At 35.4% G+C, this 21058-nt stretch overlaps 1 long non-coding RNA gene across 1 annotated transcript in view; it reads left to right on the top strand.

Moving 5' to 3' along the window:
- The window catches only part of LOC113620784 (uncharacterized), a 308396-nt gene extending 297675 nt beyond the window's left edge, over positions 1-10721 (top strand). The window contains exon 4 of the long non-coding RNA XR_003432914.1: positions 10270-10721. This is a non-coding gene — a long non-coding RNA (uncharacterized LOC113620784). The remainder of the gene's footprint in view (positions 1-10269) is intronic.
- Positions 10722-21058: the final 10337 nt, after the last annotated feature.

The raw sequence follows: 21058 nt of genomic DNA, 5'->3' as shown, positions 1-21058 counted from the left end.
CCCTTCCCTACCTTCTTCATTCCCTTTCTTCTAATAAATATTCCTTGAGGCTAACCCTCAGAACTAGCACAGGGTCTGGTGCTGTAGACTCCTCTGCTGTGTGCTGGGCATTGTGCTCAAAGTGCTGGACTGCTCTCTGGTATGATGGGGGTGAGGCGGTGGCAAGGTTACCCTACTGATGGCTGACTCTGTTCCCATCCAGCAGATCCGAGCAGTGCTGTGGTAGATGCTCTGGGGATATAGATGAGACGGAGAAACTCAGCATAGGAGGAGGTTAGGTCAGGAAAAGTGGGGACAAACTCTCAAGCCAAAGCTCTGGTGTTTGAAAGAATAGGGAACTTTCTGAAATGATGAGTAGGGTGGTTTCGTGGTCCATGGGGGATGGGAGATAACAGGTGGCTTTAATTGTTTTATTTTTTCTTCTATTTAAACTTTTTTATTTGTTGTTCCCATTACCCAATTGGTATTTTCCACCCTAAGTTATGTCAGAGAATCTAAGGTCATTGAGTTTTGGAACTACTAGTGATGAGACAGAAATGTACTTAGTATCGATTTTCCTGTAACCTTATCCTTGTGTAATACAGTAAGGTGTCCTTTCTCTCTCTGTGCACTTGTCTATTTCCTCCCCCTCTTCCCTATGTCTATTCATGTATATGAATGAATAGGATGCTTTAGTACATATGAAGATATGGGAACAGTCTGCAGAGACTGGAACGTCTTTAAATGGCAAGGATGCTGTGGGCTGGGATCTTGGTAGGAGACAGTAAAAAATAGCAGCTATGTATATAATTTTTACACAGATTTCTTGGGCAGAGAATTATGGTCTCGAAAACACTATTATGCTTCTGCTTTAGGCAGCTGTTGTCTGGGTAAGCATAATGCCCCGAATTCTTCAAGGGTATCAACAGGCAAGTTCTCCAGCTGCCTTCTCCACTGATAAACTAGCAGTGGTAGAAACGAAGCTATTATTTCAAATGATGCTAACCTAACAAAGGGTGATATTTCAGCCCAAGGAAATTCATAATCCATTTCAGAATCTGGAGCCTTAAAATGGTCTTACAGAGACTAAGACGAAATAGAAAGTACAGATACCAGTTTTGTGAGGTTAAAAGAGGTACCGTATGTGAACTGCCATGCAAACTGTGAAGTGCTCTACAAATCCAAACACTATTCATTACTATCATTTTAGATACTAAAAGTCAAGCATGATTAGAGAGAGAGTAGTGATTATTATTATCTTGGGCAAGTGACTTGATCTCTCAGAGTCTTAGTTTCCTCATCTGTAAATGGGGCAATGATAACCTACCTTGTAGAGTTGTCAAAATTATAGATAACATGTAAAAATTGCTATGCACAGAGCTTGGCAAGTGGTAGGCATTCATTAAATGATTGATAGTTATTTTTATTATAACAGACATTTCTAACCATCCACAATTTCAGAAGAATCGAAAAATAGGTTTCTTTTAAAATTACTAACAAAATATGTACTTGCAATTCAATATACTGTGGATTCCAGGTGTCCAAAAAAATAAGAAAACACCTATGACTTTATATATCAAGTTTCACTCATCATGGGGGATTTCTAAGAATGAAGTTTAAAGAATAAAACAGGGAGAAGAAAAAAGAATGACAGAGAAAACGCAACCCTGTAATGGCAACAGCCTAGGACAAGTGGGTGATTTCAGAATGAGAATAAGCACACACCACCCCGTGACTCAGGGCTGCTCCAACTTCATGCACAGTGGGGAACCTTCTATGCCCTTCAATATCAAACTGTACATGCAAGTTATTTGTAACAGAACATTGAAAAGTCAATGAAGGCAAACCTTGTAGGCAGCTACTGTCAGAAAACATCTGAATCAGTAGGACACTATCAGAATTGTCTTTTCCAAGCAAAACACAAAACTGTATTAACCAAAAGCATGACAGCACTGTGAAATTTCCTCACTGCAGTAACTTAAAGCAACACAGACCTTGGGAAGCAGGCTTCAGTGCCTCGCCCAACAGGTCAGAAAATAGCAACGAAAGGTTATTATGGATCATACTGTTGAGGATCACCCGAGAGAAGGAATGGTTCTGAACAAAAGCCAAGGTCATACACTTAAATCTTGCCTCATTTCTATAATGCAAGAACATTAACAAGCTAACAAAAATTATTTTTCTGAAACTTATCGTTTTTTAAAAAATTGTTACTATTACTAAGGCTTCTACAGAATGAGCGATTAAGCAGAAAAAATAACATTAAAAAACTGGTTTTCCACTGGCTAGAGATTAACTTCAAACAAACACTTGAACTTGACCTTCATGATCTCATTACAGCCTCAACCCTAACCAACCATACCATGTGCTTAAGTAAATTCTTTAGCAATCAAAGTGGAAAACCAGCATGGAAGCAAGTCATGCAAGGTCAAGATGGACTGCCCTTTATTCTGTAAAGTTTTTCAGGCGATGTTAAGCCATGTCCAACTGGATTCCAAGTATTTCTTATCGTACTATTATGATGCATTTTAGAATGTTCACCAATTCCACTATAATGTGAATTACTCCAGGGTGGAGATGGTGTCTTGCCCTGCATATAACACCATGCATAGCATGTAGAGGGGGGGCAGTGTGAGGTGGCAGAGAGCAAGAGCCATGCATCTAGAATTCCAACTCTGCCACTTACTAGCTGTGAAAATCACTTTACCTTTCTGATCCTCAGCTTCCTCATCTGTAAAAATGGTGATAAAGCTTGTCTATTAGAAGATATATACAGCTATAAACATATGTGTGTGTATCTTGCATTCAGTAAATGCTGGCTGTAAAAATAGTAAGCACATAAGAAACATTTGTTGAAAACATGAAGGGATGAATAGATCATTTCTTTCTTATTGATTTAAGATTCATCCAGTAATTCTTGAACAATATTTCATAATACACAGATTCGAAGTTAAATGGTAGTATTAAAAAAGTTGAAGGTTATAAATTTGCATTCCTATTTTGAATAAACAAGCCTCTATTTATTTTTAGAGAAATGGCAATTTAAAAATACCAGTGGCTTCTCAAATCTTCTAAAGAAAAGTTGATGTGTAAAAACATCAGATAATCACATGAAGACTGGCTAATTCTAGTTGGAGCAGTTAAAACATGGCATATTTATGACTCAGACACCCTAATTATCTTAAACTCATCTATTTCTTTTGCTGATTGCCTATACTCAACTAGCATTCTGTGATTAATTTTAGAGTTTATGACATAAAAGAATAGCTGTCCTAGAAGTCACAAACTCATTGCATTTCTATATTTGCATCTTAAGTTAGGAAATGGCAAAGAATTCCACATTGGACAGCTACATTATTCAATAAACTATAGGATAAATGGATAAACAATATGTAGCATATACATACAATGAAATATCATTCAGGCTTAAGAAGCATAAAAATGCTAACGCATGCTATAACACGGATGGACCTTGCTAAGTGAAATATGTCAGACACAGAAGGACAAATACTGCATGATTCCACTTATATGAGATACCTACAGTAGTCAAACTGATAGAGATAGAAAGTAGAATGGTGGTTTTCAGCGGCTGTGGAGAGAGGGAATGGGGAGTTATTGTTTGATGGATATGGAGTTTCAGTTTGGGAAGATGAAGAAGTTCTGGAGGTACATGGTGGTGATGGTTGTACGACAGTGTGAAAGAACTTCATACCACTGAACTGTACACTTAAAAATGGTTAAAACAGTCAATTTTATATTATGTATATTTTATCATAATTAAAAAAAGGTCAAAATAAATGACAAATTTGTATAGGGCTAAAGATACAACTCTTGAAAAGAAAACCTTATTGCAATGGAGTATTTGGGGATGTGGATTAATCTAGCTTTGGTGAGGAAAAATAAGAGAAAAGAAAATTTTCAATAAAGCCACCACTATGATAGATCTGAGTAAAAAAGTCATCAGTTTGGTTCAGCTAGCACTGAGCACGAACTCTGGCACAGAGTCTGGGACACAAAGATGATTCGCCTACCACACTCGAGGAGTTCACCCTCTCATGCAGAGAGAAATTCTTCAAACATTGTTTTGGTATAAGTCTGAAGTTTGTCTGTTTAAGAGTACGGGTTTTAGCACTATATAGACTCGAGTCTGCATCTAGCTCAAAAATTATAAGATATGTTACATTAAGAAAGTTAGTTTGCCTCTCAGTTTGCTCGTTTGTGAAATAGGGGAAATTACATGTAAAGTGCTCAGGGGGAAGTAAGCGTTCAGTTAATGGGGACCACCGTTGCCGTCAGTCCGAGGACAGAGGCATGGGCTGGCTTGGCCTCACTGTGCCACTTCCATAACTGTTGATACCAGCACAGAAAGAACACAGCATTTGTTTCATCATTACTAATTATATTTACATCCAGAGTTAGTTATGATACAAATTGAAAATTAAAATTTAAGCGTTACTTTCTTGATCTGAGTCGTCCCAATAGAATGGTTGGTATAGATGGTTGCGATGGACTGAAAGTTTGTGTCCCCAAATATCTCCACCCATACCATCTGAGCTCATCATTTCAGGACCTCACACTGTGTAAAATCCCCTCTGTCATTTGCGTTTTGGGTTAACACTATTGTGTGTAGGGCTTGGGGGAGAGCAGAGAGAATGCAGGGCCAGTGCGAGTACTTTGAGCCGGTTCCTTTTTTCTTAGCAGCTTCCCTATACCAGCTGCACTGAGGCATGCTGAGCAAGAGAAAAGTGGGGTTAGGAAATTAGAAGCTGAAACCGCTTTAAAGAAAAGGCATCTCAAGAACACTAGGTGGGAAACAGAATTACATCAGGAAAAAAGCAAAGGTCAGAAAGAGATAAGGCAGTATGGAAAGCCAGCTTTACTTATTTTTCAAATTTTGGGCAGGGTCAATTCAGTGTCAGGAGAAATGGACAAACATTTTGCTGTTGTCCCCCTTTCACTCATGCCATCCCCATTCCCAATGCTCTAAATACTGTGGCTCAGTGGATACTGTGGCTTTTCACAGGTTTGTTTGTGCAATGACTCTGAGTAAATATCTATCTCATGAAATAGGAAGAAAACATAACTTTCATAGGTGGGGGACTGCCTGTTTTTTCTCCATTTCTTTAGCTGTCTCAATAACAAATTTGGCTTTGCCTTTCGTAAACTGTACTGACCATTGTTCATATCTCATCATAACTGGAAACAATGGGCATATTAATAATTACACAATTATGCAAACCCATCTTTTTCTAGAATTATGTTAGTTATAATTCAGATAAATTTTTAAAAATCATGCATTCTAGAATACAATGATATTATAAATACTATCACATATAAAATGCTCTAAGACACAATGGGGGGGCATTATGAAAACCTTCTCTAAAATGAGGAAAATGTATTTTAAAATACAAAAGAGAAGGAAAATTCAAGGCTAAATAATGTTCAAATATTACATAGTTAATAAAAAATAAGAAGTACTTTCCAGGAGACGTTAAAGCGGACGTGACAATGCTACATGCCAAAATAAAATGGATAAGCAAAAACCCTGAGCAACTGGCAAAACTGCTAAGAATTAGTTTTTACATTTCAGACTGTTGAAAATTCATATAATACCACTTTGGGGGGTCATCGAGTTAGGAAGCCAATGCACTTTGGGCATTTGTTTAGAGACTTTCCTTCCTCAGTCTGAAACATTTTGTACCAATTCATAAACATAGGCTTTGCCAGGATACTTCTGAAAGTGGAAAATGAAAACAATAGCAGGGTTAGGCAATTCATATTAGCCATAAGGAGACATAAATTGCTCAAATGTACAATGGAGCATATGCTGAACCAGATTTTTTATATTTTAGAATAGGAAAGAAATAAAATTGTGTGTAGTTTACGTAAGAATTGACTTTTAAAGAAAAGAGAAAAATAAGATATTTACCACGAATTACATTCTGGTGATAAATGAATCATTATTACTAAGGCTGGGATATACCTGTCTTTAGAGGCAGAACAGGATTTGACATGAAAAGGAGAGTGGTGTTGGTATTGATACTCCATGTCAGTATTACAAAGGGATTTTTATGATATTTGCAAAAGAATGACAAACAGTAAAGCAAATTAAAATGGTAGATGTGAAATTTACTAACAACATCGGTGAGGTACTAAAATGAGGAGAAACTCGGTTGATTCCTTAACACGGGGGAAAAAGCAGCAAAATAAGTGCTGTTATCTGAGATTTCCTTGGTGAAAGAATAATTTTGCGATTTCAGTTTTAGATATCACATACCAAATTTTATGTAACTTTCTTTAAAGGAAGAGTGTATCATTTTGCTATGCAGTGGCATAAAACTGCCCTTAACTTTACAATGGTGCCTGTAATAGCATGTGTTGGGTATAATTTATCTCTGGAAACCTGCTCAGCCTACAGTTGGGGTTAGGGTTATTTTCTCTGGAGAAAATGACCCCATTTGTGACCCCAAAGGAAGGCATTTCTTGGTAGGGTAGAAAGCCTTTTTGGTACCCTTCACAACAGGATGCATGCTGATTTAGCTTACTTGTAGAACCATGAAGACTGTCAAAATGTCTCAGGTCTTACTTTTGACCTCTCTGAAAGGGAGCCACGCTATTGGCCTTGTCTAATTTCAGTAGCATTTGCTTTAAGGAGGAAGAGGCCTTCTAGGAGAGGGCTCATGGTAGACTACTACTGTATCGAAACCAAATTTCATCTTGCATTCAGGTTTTCTAACCAGCCTTCATTACTCTTCTCTTTGTCCTTTGTACTTTCCTTCGTCTTTATTCCTTGCAGACTTGTATGTGGTTTATGATTTTTAAAAAATGCCCCTTTAATATTGCAAAGGAGATATCTTTAATAGCAAATATAACAACAGAAGTACTATCTGCTGATGTTACCGTATTAACTTCTGTAATAAACACTTAAAAAACGTGTACTGGACTTCTCATATGAAGCCTATAAAATAGGATTTATTATCTCCATTGTAATATATGAGGACATTGAGGCAGAGGTTAAATTGTCTTCCTGAGGTCATACAGCAAGTAAGTGGCAGAAAAAGGACCTGAATGCAGTTCCTTCCTCCACCGCCAATGTTCTTAATTACACAAATGAATAATGCAACCCACAGTAATGCCCTGGTGCCGACAAATCTGTAAATAAGTCTCCATGTTAGAGCAGATCAAAATTAGCATTAATCACTCAGCTGAATCATTTGTTTTAAAGTCTTATTAACTTTAGCCTTCACCTATCTCTAAAACCGTATTGCTGATCTGAAAGCATTTCCCTTCTCTTTTGTAACTATACAACTTATATTTGAGTCATGAAAGATGATAAAATTTTCAGAACAAAATAAAGACTAATTTCAATAAGAGCAGCCAAATCAAAGCTTAATGTTTCTAGAAATAAAAAATGGACTGAATTCTATCAACTTCTATTGAATAAGTATAATAGCTAACTTCAGTGTAGTACCTACAATCACAAGGTCTACTAAATTGCCCTAAATCCCATAGCTAATAAGCAGTGGAGCTGGGATTTGAACACAGAGAGTGAGTTTCCAAAGCCAGTACAATGCTATAATATGATTACAGAAGGCTCCTTCTTTCGTGTTCTAGGAAATGCCCGAAGTCACAAAATTTGTTTAGCTTTGCTTTACCATGAATAGTAATGATTGTGGGAAACCCATCATACCCAATGTCCCAAAGAAAGCAACAAAATTCTCAGTCACCTAGTAAATAAATACATAGAGTGATTCTGACCATGGTTAATCATATGAGAATCTTAAATTACTGTAAGTCAAAGTACTGTTATTCTTTTTATAAAACAGACATTCCAGTATTTGTAATTACTCTAAATATAAGCTACTTGATGGCAGAGGCTGTGCTTTGGTCACTTCTGTATCTCTAACACCTGGGACAGTGTAGAGGGTAGGCACTCACTAGCAAATATTAAAGAATAATGAATAAAGGGATAAATTTCTAAAGTTTTACCAATGATTGTAAAGGGAACAAGTCCAGATAATAAATGTAAGCATAAAAATCTAAGAAGCACATACTGTGAACATCAATTTGTTAATTTACAAACAAAAAATAGAGTAAATATAGTTCTTTCTCTGTAGGTGATCTTTTACACTTATGGCTATCATTCATTTAAATTTTGGTTCTACTTTTTCCTATCTAAAGATAGCTGTTTTTAATAATTAAATTCTCCCATCATGGTTTAATTTTAGCATCTGAAGGACAAATAGGCATGATGCAAGCTAATGTTTATTGACGATGTGATAAAGTAGTATTATCTGTACATCAAGTATTCTTCATAGACAAATTACATTTTAAAAAGTGATATATTCTTTACTTCCATCTCCTCCCACCATGCCATCATTCATACAGGAAAATGAAATAGGCTTTGCCTTCACCCGTTGTTAAATGTTTAAGAGTGATAACTTGAAAAGGGGTAAATCAGACCTGAGTTCAAATGGTAAAACTTCTGCTTACTAAATTAGGCTAACTTTATAAGGCTTTCAGTTCTCATTTTCATTATCGATGAACCCCTGATAACATAGGAGGAGTACTTTTGATAATCAAATGAAATTTAATTGTATAATTAGTAGAGCATGTGACACAAACTAAGAGCCCAATAAGTGTTCCTTTTCCCTTCCAAACACTCTTCCTTTTTTATAAGAACTCTCTTAGGTCTATGTGTGAGAAAGCTGATCAGGATTAAGGGTAAATTATAAATTCAAGGAAAAGGGAATTTTTTTCTGGATGACCATTATTGTCTAAAACAGACGTCAATCAATAACTTTGATTTCATCAGCAACGGACTGTTGTAAAATGAAATACTGGATTCCCAAAACAGTAAAGTCAAATTTTCACACAAAAGGAACTTGTTTTTTTTTTTTTACAGTAACATAGTATAAGATTTTATAAAATAATGTAATAACATCACTACAGCAATCTAATTAGCTCTCAAAGAGTCTCAGGAAGCAGACTAGACAGATTTTTTTTTCATCATCTAGATAAAAAAAAGTAGAGAATCAAAGAGGTAATTGCTTAACTTTTGCTGATGGTAGATTGTATGCATGTATTATTGTTATCCAGTAGTAATTTACCTGTGTGATCTTGAAAGTCATCACTTTCCCCAGGACTCTCTGCTACGAGAGGGGGAATAGATGAAGTCAAGATTCAAACTCAGATTCTCTAACTAACTCTCTCAAATTCTTTCCACTATAAACATCATCCTAGTGAGCCATATCACAATAAAATTTTTGGCAGGTAGAGAGTAGGCCATGCTATTTAAATACAATTTTGTTAGAGTTTTGGTTGAATTAAGTTAAAATTTTGAGAACAGGCTTCTTGAACCAATCTGAAATCCTCAGTTTTTCTATAAGCTCTTTCAATTAATACTACAGATAAGAAAAACAGTGGGTGGTTAATGAAGCCAGAATTTTTCTTGATTCTGTCACTAGACACAACAGCTTGGATAAATGACTTGTCTTATCTGGCCCTCTATAAATGAGCATATTAAAGGAGGTAATGTCTAAAATAAGAACTTTAGACCAGATAGATAAATTTTTTCCCTAGCCCTATGCTACTATTACACACACACACACACACGTACGTCTATACTTTTTGATTACAGGGACTTACTTAACTACTTCAAATAAAGAGAGGTTTGACTAAATGAAGCGTGAGCAGAGCATTTACAAATAATGTTTATTCTCCAGTGAATCACAAACCCTTTCCTAGTTAAAATCTGCTTTCCATTAGGACCTTTCTTACTGAAAACTTCTTGCTCTATTTGGTGTGCCAGGAAAGCAAGATTGTTAATAACAGTCATGCCTTGAGTAAGAACATCAACTCCCAATAGTATTTAAAGAGGTTTAGTAAATCTAGGGTAATGTGAATAGTTTTTCAGAAGCATGCTTGAGCACCTGAATTTTTAATATGTATCCTCTTTGTTATTATTTTCCAGTGTGTTTAGAGTCTATAAAGTGCTGACCCATTGAGCTCTTGAAAGCACCACCAAGTGTTCAGCAACTGAGAGGAAAATTATTAATATAAAATACAATATCGAATGGTCCTCTTTCCTTATTTTCCTTATCTTTCTTAAGCACAAAAAGTTTTTGTGAAATATAAGTGCAATGTGCTCTAAAGATCTGTAGTAATATTTTAATCACCAAATCATTAAAAATTTTTTTTAATATATATATATATTTTGATGTGGACCATTTTTAAAGTCTTTATTGAATTTGTTACAATATTGCTTCTGTTTTATATTTTGGTTTTTAGGCCATGAGGCATGTGGGATCTTAGCTCCCTGACCAGGGATAGAACCCACACTCCCTGCATTGGAAGGTGAAGTCTTAACCACCGGACCACCAGGGAAGTCCCCACCAAATCATTCTTAAGCTATGGGCTCTGAAGAAAAAGTATAGGAGGTCTGTATGGCTTTCCTTTGCTAAAACATCTTTCATTTGTAAGGTTTGATTCAAATAAAAGTTGTAAAAGCTTATTTACTTGTCATGGGTGTATAATACAAGCACGTATTCTACAGATAAAGACAAGAAAAATAGTCACCTAATATCATGCTTTACTCCATGCACTGACACCCTTAAGACATATATTAAAACATATTTGACATCATTTTAATTCAGATTATTTCTCTTCATAAATATTTTATAAAATTTTAAAGAAATAAACTATATGTTTTTTATTATTCAGGCTTAAATTGAGTCATTTTTTTTGAGGAAGGATCCAGTGTGGGCGGAGACAAGATGGCGAAGTAGAAAGACATGAGCTCACCTCTTCCCACAGAAACACCCAAATCACAACTAACTGCTGAACAACCATTGACAAAAAAATGCTGGAACCTACCAGAAAGGATACCCTACATCCAAAGACAAAGGAGAAGCCACAGCGAGACAGTAGGAAGGGTATAACCACGATAAAATCAAATCCCATACCTGGGGGGTGAGCAACCCACAAACTGGAAAATAATTAAACCACAGAAATTCTCCGACAGGAGTGAAAGTTCTGGGCACCACGTCAGGCACCCTAGCCTGTGGGTCTGGCAATGGTAGGAGGAGCCCCCCAGAGAATGTGGCTTTGAACGCCAGCAGGGTAAGATTTCAGGAATTCCACAGGATTGGGGGAAGGAGAAACTCTACTCTTGGAGGGTGCACACAGGGTCTTGTGAGCACCAGGACCCAGAGAAAAAAGGGGTGACCTCATAAGAGACTGGGTCAGACCTACCCGCTAGTATTGGAGGGTCTCCTGTGGAGATGGGGGTGGCTCTGGCACAGTGTGGGGACACTGGTGGCAGTAGTTCTGGGGAGTACTCATTGGCATGAGCCCTCCTAGAGGCCACCCCTTCTCACCAAGACCTGTCCCCACCCAACAGCCTGTAGGCTCCAGTGCTGGGATGCCTCAGGCCAAACAACCAACAGGGCAGGAACACAGCCCTACCCTTCATCAGACAGGCTGCTTGAAGTCTTCCTGAGCATACAGCTGCCCAATAAACACCCTGTAATATGGCCCTACCTGCTGGAGGGACAGACTCAGCTCCACCCACTGGTGGACAAGAACCAGTCCTTCCCACCAGGGGGCAGACAGCAGAAGCACAAAGAAATACAACCCTGCAGAATGGAAACTGCAATCAGAAAGTTAGTCAGACAAAATGAGACAGCAGAGGAATATGTCCTAGAGGAAGGAACAAGATAAAACCTCAGAAGGGCAACTAAGTGGAATGGAGATAGGCAATCTACCTGAAACAGATTCAGAGTTATGATAGTAAAGATGCTCTAAGATCTCGAAAAAGAATGAAGGTACAGATTGAGAAGATGCAAGAAATGTGTAACAAAGAACTAGAAGATATAAAGAACAAACAAACAGGGATGAACAATAAAATAACTGAAATGAAGAATACACTAGAAGGCATCAATAGCAGAATAACTGAGGCAGAAGAATGGATAAGTGACCTGGAAGACAGAATGGTGGAAATCACTGCTGCAGAACAGAATAAGAGTAAAAGAATGAAAAGAAATGAGGACAGTCTAAGAGGCCTCTGGGACAACATTAAATGCACCAACAAATGTTGGTGGCATTATAGGGGTCTTAGAAGGAGAAGAGAGAGAGAAAAGACCTGAGAAAATATTTGAAGAGATAATAGCTGAAAACTTTCCTAACATGGGAAGAATAACAGTCACCCAAGTCCAGGAAGCAAAGAGCCCCTGATAGAATAAACCCAAGGAGAAACATGCCGAGACACATAGGAATCAAATTGACAAAAATTAAAGACAAAGTATTAAAACCAACAAGCGAAAAGCACAAACATACAAGGGAATCCCCATACGATCATCAGCTGATTTCTCGGCAGAAACTCTGCAGGCCAGAAGGCAGTGCATGAAATATTTAAAGTGATAAAAGGGAAGAACCTACAACCAAGAATACTGTACCTAGTGAGGCTCTCCTTCAGATTCGACAGATAAATCAAAAGCTTTACAGACAAGCAAAAGCTAAGAGAATTCAGCACTACCCAACCAGCTTTGCAACAAATGCTAAAGGAACTTCTCTAGGCAGAAAAGAAAAGGCCACAATTAGAAACAAGAAAATTACGAATGGAAGAGCTCACTGGTAAAGGCAGATATACAGTAAAGGTAGGAAATCATTTTCACACAAATATGATATCAAAACCAGCAACTGTGAGAAGAGGAAAGCACAAATGCAGGATATTGTAAATGCATTTGAAATTAAAAGACCAGCAACTTAAAAACAATCTTGTTTATATATAGACTGCTACAGCAAAACCTCATGGTAACCACAAGCTGAAAATATACAATAGATATACACACAAAAAAGAAAAAAGAATCCAAACACAACACTAAGGTTAGTCCTCAAATCACAAAAGAAGAGAACAAAGGAGGAAGGGAAGAAAAAAGACCCACAAAAACAAATCCAAAACAATTAACCAAGTGGCAATAAGAACATACATATCAACAATTACCTTAAACAGAAACAGATTAAATGTTCCAACCAAAAGACATAGATTGGCTGAATGGATACAAAAACAAGACCCGTATACATGTTGTCTATAAGACACCCACTTCAGACCTAGGGACACATACAGACTGAAAGTGAGGGGATGGAAAAAGGTATTCCATGCAAATAGAAATCAAAAGAAAGCTGGAGTAGCAATACTCATATCAGACAAAGTAGACTTTAAAATAAAGACTGTTACAAGAGACAAAGAAGGACACAAGATAACGATCAAGGGATCAATCCAAGAAGAAGATATAACAATTGTAAACATATATGCACCCAACATAGCATTTGCCTAATATACTGAGGTGCTCCTAACAGCCATAAAAAAGAAACTGACAGTAACACAATAATGGGGGACTCTAACACCCCACTTTCATCAATGGACAGATCATCCAGACAGAAAATCATTAAGGAAACACAGGCCTTAAATGACACATTAGACCAAATGGATTAACTGATAGTTATAGATCATTCCATCCAAAAGCAGCAGAATACATATTCTTTTCAAGTGCACATGGAACATTATCCAAGATTGATCCCATGCTGGGCCAAAAAGCGAGCCTCGGTAAATTTAAGAAAATTGAAATCATATCAAGCATCTTTTCTGACCACAACACTATGAGATTAGAAATCAACTACAAGGAAAAAAAACCTGTAAAAAACACAAACATGTGGAGGCTAAACAATACGCTACTAAATAACCAAGGGATCACTGAAGAAATCAGAGGAAATCAAAAAATACCTTAGAGACAAATGAAAATGAAACCACGAAGACCTGAAACATATGGGACACAGCAAAAGCAGTTCTAAGAGGGAAGTTTATAGCAATACAGTCTTACTTCAGGAAACAAGAAAAACCTCAAATAAACAACTTAACCTTACACTTAAAGCAACTAGAGAAAGGAGAACAAACAAAACCCAAAGTTAGTAGAAGGAAAGAAATCATAAAGATCAGAGCAGAAGTCAATGAAATAGAGATGAAGAAAACAATAGAAAAGATCAATGAAACTAAAAGCTAGTTCTTTGAGAAGATAAACAAAATTGATAAACCTTTAGCCAGACTCATTAAGAAAAGGAGGGAGAGAGCTCAAAACAATAAAATTAGAAAAGAAAAAGGAAAAGTTATGACACCACAGAAATAAAGAATCATAAGAGACTACTACAAGCAACTATATGCCAATAAAAGGAAAACCTAGAAGAAATGGACAAATTCTTGGAAAGGTATAACCTCCCAAGACTGAACCAGGAAGAAATAGAAAATAAGAACAGACCAATCACAAGTAATGATATTGAAACTGTAATTTAAAATCTTCCAACAAACAAAAGTCCAAGACCAGATGGCTTCACAGGTGAATTCTATCAAACACTTAGAAAAGAGTTAACACCTATCCTTCTGAAACTATTCCAAAAAATTTCAGGGGAAGGAACACTCCCAAATTCATTCTATGAGGCCACCATCACCCTGATACCAAATCCAGACAAAGATACCACAGAAAATAAAATTACAGGCCAATATCACTGATGAACATAGACGCAAAAATCTTCAACAAAATACTAGCAAACGAAATCCAACAATACGTTAAAAGAATCATGCACCATGATCAAGTGGGATTTATCCCAGGAATGCAAGGATTCTTCAATATATGCAAATCAGTCAATGTGATACACCACATTAACAAACTGAAGAATAAAAACCATATGATCATCTCAATAGATGCAGAAAAAACTTTTGACAAAATTCAACACCCATTTATGGTAAAAAAAAACTCTCCATAAACTGGGCATAGAGGGAACCTACCTCAACATAATAAAGGCCATATATGACAAACTTACAGCTAACATAATGCTCAGTGGTGAAAAACTGAAAGTATTTCCTCTAAGATCAGGAACAAGACAAAGATGTCCACTATCACCACTTTTATTCAACATAGTTTTGGAAGTCCTAGCCACAGCAATCAGAGAAGAAAAAGAAATAAAGGGAATCCAAATTGGAAAAGAAGAAGTAAAACTGTCAGTGTTTGCAGGTGACAGAAAATCCTAAAGATGCTACTAGAAAACTACTAGACTCATCAATGAATTCGGTAATGCAGGATATAAAATATAGACATAGAAGTCTACTGCATTTCTATACACTAACAACAGTAGTTCAGAAAGAGAAATTAAAGAAGTGATCCCATTTACCACCACATCAAAAGGATAAAACACCTAGGAATAAGCCTACCTAAGGAGGCAAAAGATATGTACTCTGAAAACTTTAATATGCTGATGAAAGAAATCGAACACGACACAAACAGAGGGAAGGATATACCACGTTCTTGGATTGGAAGAATCAAAACTGTCAAAGTGACTATACTACCCAAGTCAATCTACAGATTCAATGCAATCCCTATCAAATTACCAATGGCATTTTTCACACAACTAGAACAAAAAATCTTAAAATTTGTATGGAGACACAAAAGACCCTGAATAGCCAAAGCAATCTTGAGAAAGAAAAATGGAGCTGGAGGAATCAGGCTCCTGGACTTCAGACTATACTACAAAACTACAGTCATGAAAATAGTATGGTACTGGCACAAAAACAGAAATACAGATCAATGGAACAGGATACAAAGTCCAGAGATAAACCCATGCACCTGTGGTCAATTAATCTGTGACCAAGAAGGCAAGGATATACAATGGAGAAAAGACAGTCTCTTCAGTAAATGGTGCTGGAAATGTTGGACAGCTACATGTAAAAAAATGAAATTAGAACATTCTTCAATACCATACACAAAAATCAATTCAAACTGCATTAAAGACCTAAATATAAGACCAACTACTATCAAACTCTTAGAGAAAAATAAAGGCAGAGCACTCTTTGACATAAATCACAGCAAGATCTTTTTTGATCCCTCTCCTAGAGTAGTGGAAATATAAACAAAAATAAACAAATGGGACCTAATTAAACTCAAACCTTTTGCACAGCAAAGGAAACCAGAAAGAAAACGAAAAGACCATCCACAGAAAGGGAGGAAATATTTGCAAACGATGCAACCGACAAGGGATTAATCTCTAAAATTTACAAACATCTCATGTGGCTTAATATTAAAGAAAAAATTTAAAAACTGGGCAGAAGACCTAAATAAACATTTCTCCAAAGAAGACATACAGATGGTCAAAAAGCACACAATAAGATGCTCAACATCGCTAATTATTAGAGAAATGTAAATCAAAACTACAATGAGCATCACCTCACAATGGTCAGAATGGCCATCACCAAAAAGTCTACAAACAGTAAATGCTGGAGGGGGTGTGGAGAAAAGAGAACCCTCATATGCTGTTGATGGGAATGTAAACTGGTACAGCCGCTATGGAGAACATTATGGAAGTTCCTTAAGAAACTAAAAATAGAGCTACCATATGATCTAGCAATCCCACTCCTGGGCATGTATCTGGAGAAAACCATGGTTCGAAAGGATACATGAACCCCAATGTTCATTGCAGCACTATTTACAGTAGTCAGGACATGGAAGCAGCCTAAATGTCCATCGACAGACAAATGGATAAAGAATATGTGGTACATATATACAATGGAATATTACTCAGCCATTACAAAGAATGAAATAATGGCATTTGCAGCAACATGGATGGACCTGGAGACTATCATACTAAGGGAAGTAAGACAGACAAAGACAAATATCATATGATACCGCTTATATGGGGAATCTTAAAAAAAATGATACAATTGAACTTATTTACACAACAGAAACAGTCTCACAGACTTAGAGAATGAACTTATGGTTACTGGGGGGAAAGGATGAGTGGGGAGGGATCAATATGGAGTTTGGGACTGACATGTACACACTGCTATATTTAAAATAGGTAACCAACAAGACCTACTGTAATGCAAGGGAACTCTGCTCAATACTCTGCAATAACTTAAATGGGAAAAGAATTTGAAAAAGAATAGATACATGTATATGTATAACTGAATCACTCTGCTGTACACTTAAAACTTACACAACATTGTTAATCAACTATACTCCAATATAAAATAAAAATTTAAAAAAATAGAAGGAAGGATGAGGGCATAAGAATTCTGGAACCATTAAATCAGATGATATGTATCTTAAAAAGAGTCACTTTTTCCTTACAATTATTTACGAGTAGTTTAACATGTTGTTGTTAAATAAAAGACAGTTAAAGACTGAAGGGCAAAACTGCCCTATACCACAAAATGCACCAAGAAAAGGCATGATTTTTTTCTTGGAAACATACATTATTTTCCCTAGGATTATTCCAAATGAGCAAAAGATGTCATTACTTGAATCAGGTCCTTCCAAAGTATGCCATACTAAATCCTATTGAAAATTACATTTCAAATCACTTATATAAGTCACACTGACTAACAGACCAAATAAGTTATAGATTAATCAGATCAGATAAAAAGCCATTGATAGCTTTTCACAATAAAATTATAAGAAGATGACTAAGAAATTGTGAGAGGCTAGGGTAGGTATTATCTGGCTCTTGTATAAAGACCTTAAAACAAACACGCATGGTTCTTTCATTTAAAAATCCAACCTTTTCCCCAATAAGTAATGTAAGGAATTGAAATTATGTTTAAAAACTGACTTATTTACATAAAAACAAAACTTAAAGGGAAGCTAGACTTCTTGTGGGACAATTTCTAGGTGTTATGTTTTGGCTGAATTATTTAGTTGACTTTCTCTGGTCAGTAAGATGTTGGCAATCAAACATGTCAAAAAGAAATTGCCCATTTATTTCATATTCTGCAATTCACTCAAATTGGCGGCACTTTTTCTTTTTTTTAAACATGATAGAAAAATCTAATTCTTAAATTATCCTTCTTGTACCCAAGACGATGTAAACATATTATGTCACCTCAGAAAAGCAATTCACCTATTTGGAGTTTCTTTTTTAAAACAAGGAACAGTTGTTGGAAGTTCTGAAGTTTGAATTTTATAAATCTCTGATTAAAACTGAAAGTGTATAGCCATCCATAACCAGAGCAAAAAGTGAGGTAAATTACTTTGTATAAAGTGAGGCAGCACAGGTATAATATTCAGATAGGTAAGTAAAAGAAAATCCTTTTCTTCCTGCTTCTCTCACACTTCAAAAGTAAAATAAGTTTAAGATAAACTGCATTTATATCATCATTACCATGATTAATTATATTTAATCATTTAATGCATGAATCACATCTTAAAGTTCTTTGGGTGCTAGAAGATCTTATTAAGTGTAATTTGTATATATCCTAGAAAAATTATTCATGAATTTCTTTTTTTATATCACACTTATAGCCTTTCCATTGGACTTTATTCTATTTTGATATATATCAAGATATAGAGCTATCATTTTGCTAATTCACTACATTTTACTTCAACATTTCTGTTTTAAATTTTAGAGAAATGCATTTGAAAACTCATTTCAAAACTACCATGGTATTAAAAGTGATATACCATGGGTCACCAAAGTGGATTTTGCTTTCCTATACTTATTTTACTATTTTTTGATATTCACATATTCAAAATTTATAATTATTTACATTATATGTAATTGTTTACATCTAGGAAATCATTACAATATTACTAGTTTTATCAGAAAGAATGATATCAAGAATGCACTTAATTTTGTTTAATAAAAACAATTATTACTAACAAATGATAGCTATGTAAGGAAATTCACCTCATAATTAAGTTGTGAGAAGATTGGAAAGAAATGTACTAATGAGATTAGTTTTAATGCCTGCAGATGGCTGCCATTTTTTAATAATTCTAATTTAATGACTATAAACAAACCAAGCATATTGATTCTGCTTAAAATTTTGTTCAAAGTGAAAAAAAATTTGTATCACATACAGAGAACGTGAGGTACTTTGATTAAATTTTACTTACTGTTTTTCTTCTATAGAATTTAAAATGATATGATGCTAGTCAAAAGATATGATGGAATCAACATAAACATTTTCTGCCACATATATGTATCACAAGGATTACCCTGGCCTCTTATCTAAGAGGATTATAGGATAAATGGTTTTCAGTTTGCTCCAGTAAATTGAAATTGAGTTTTAGAAGGCTCCATTTACTTAGTATGTTAGTTTCTTATCTTAGAAAACAGAAAGGTGAATATTTCTATAAAAGAAATTTGTAAGATCATAGAAGCTCTAGTATAATCATTGTCTCATTAAAGTACTTACTGTTCTTTAGGAATTCTCGGATATTTTGTTCTTTGTTTTCTTTCTTGGTATTTTTTTTCCTAAAAGGAAACAATATGCGCAATGGTTAGGTGAGTACACATAGTTCAGAATCATTTCATATTGTCATGAATTATAACTGATTCATTTTATTATTTAATATTTCTACTTAAACATCTTACACTATATACATCCAAATACAATACAATATCATATATATACTTAGTAGATATAGTATAAGATAGATAGGGATTTTAAAGTTGAAGATTTAGAGATCAAGGTTCTGTGCATAGTTTATACACTGATTTTGTGGAAGTTCATTATGTTCCCTACATCATAGTTTTTCCATTTGAAGACTGAAATACTACTAAGTTAGGCAGACATTGTTAGAGAATATTGCATTATTTTATTCATTAAAAAGGAATCATACAATTATTAGTCAATTAAATGCCTGTTGCTACATTGAACACTTCAATATATTCTACCTATTTGCCTATTTTCGGAGCCATATCAAGGTTTGGATATAACCTAAAACTATTCTAGTGTGTGTGTTTATGTGTATAAGTATATACACTTACATTTATACACATATATACTATATATATAATATATGCACACATATATATAAAATCCCATCAGGGATAAAGAGAAAAATAATCTCACATCATCGCAGAAAGCAGTACAACTTTCAGTTTAGAGAATAAGAAAATTAAATCCTTCCCAAGAGTCAATATCAGGAACTGCTTTAATGTTATAAAGATATCAAGAATTTCTGATTTGGTTTGATAAGTTAGCAACTCACAAATGAACAATTTCACAGTGCTAGAAACAAGTACCTTTTTATTATAAGTTCTCATTAGTTTTGGTCATCAAAAAATTTAAGTGGAATGAAAATCAAGAAGGAATGAAATATTTAAAAATAGGTTGATAATAGGCACGTTACTCTGTTTGAAGGGTTCTCAGTGTCTATTTTCAACAAAAGTACAAAAATATTATAATGACAGCAGCTCTGGTGATTGGCTTTCATAGGTACTCAGTGGAAAAGATGTGAAGTGACAGCTGTATTTCCAAAGCTGCATTTACTGCATCTGTTCAATGGTTAAGACTCCAAGGTCTCCTTTCATTTTAGTCCTGCTTGAAACTCAACTGTTTTCTAGCAAAATCCACTAGAAAGAGCAATGTAAAAATGCACCTTAGATTTACCTGCCTGCCTCTTAAAATCAATTTAGATAAGAGCCACAATCAATTTTAGATAAGATTTCCATACATGATTTCTGCTTACTGACACTTTTCTTATTAAAACAAAAGCTACAACAGAATTCTATGGACGTACATATTAAGGTAACAGAGTGGCATAAAGCTCTTTATATGAAATACAGGGACAAAACTCTGTTAGAAAAAACGAAGGCTTTCTACTAAAAAACTAACAGAATACTTGACATTATACATATTGCACGTTACTACTAACCAAGGGGCAGGCTTCCCAAAGGGATGCAATGAAAGGATTAAACAGTTTTTGTGACTTATGAGCCATCTGCAGGGATTTGGTTTCATTTTGGTTTTGCATGCATATCTATCACAAGGATGAATGGGCAAGCCTGTTCTACTGTAGGGAACAGACAATTATTTTATTTTTAATCTACGTGCTGAATATGGATGTGCATAGTATTTTTCTGGTAGCTAATTTGTCTCTTGCATGTATAAACATCTCTCTCTCTTTTAGAGGGAAAACGTGAAAATAACACGGGATGACTCTGCACCTCCCGTCAACCATCTGGTTTTTCAGTAGTGTGATTGCTACCAGTAGGTCTGACTCAGTTTCCTGGTACTTGGTACTTTTGC

Source organism: Aethalodelphis obliquidens, unplaced genomic scaffold (assembly GCF_003676395.1).
Source record: "Aethalodelphis obliquidens isolate GAN/ISIS:26980383/991018 unplaced genomic scaffold, ASM367639v1 scaffold8, whole genome shotgun sequence".
Taxonomy (NCBI): domain Eukaryota; kingdom Metazoa; phylum Chordata; class Mammalia; order Artiodactyla; family Delphinidae; genus Aethalodelphis; species Aethalodelphis obliquidens.
This window is presented reverse-complemented; position numbering and strand designations above follow the sequence as displayed.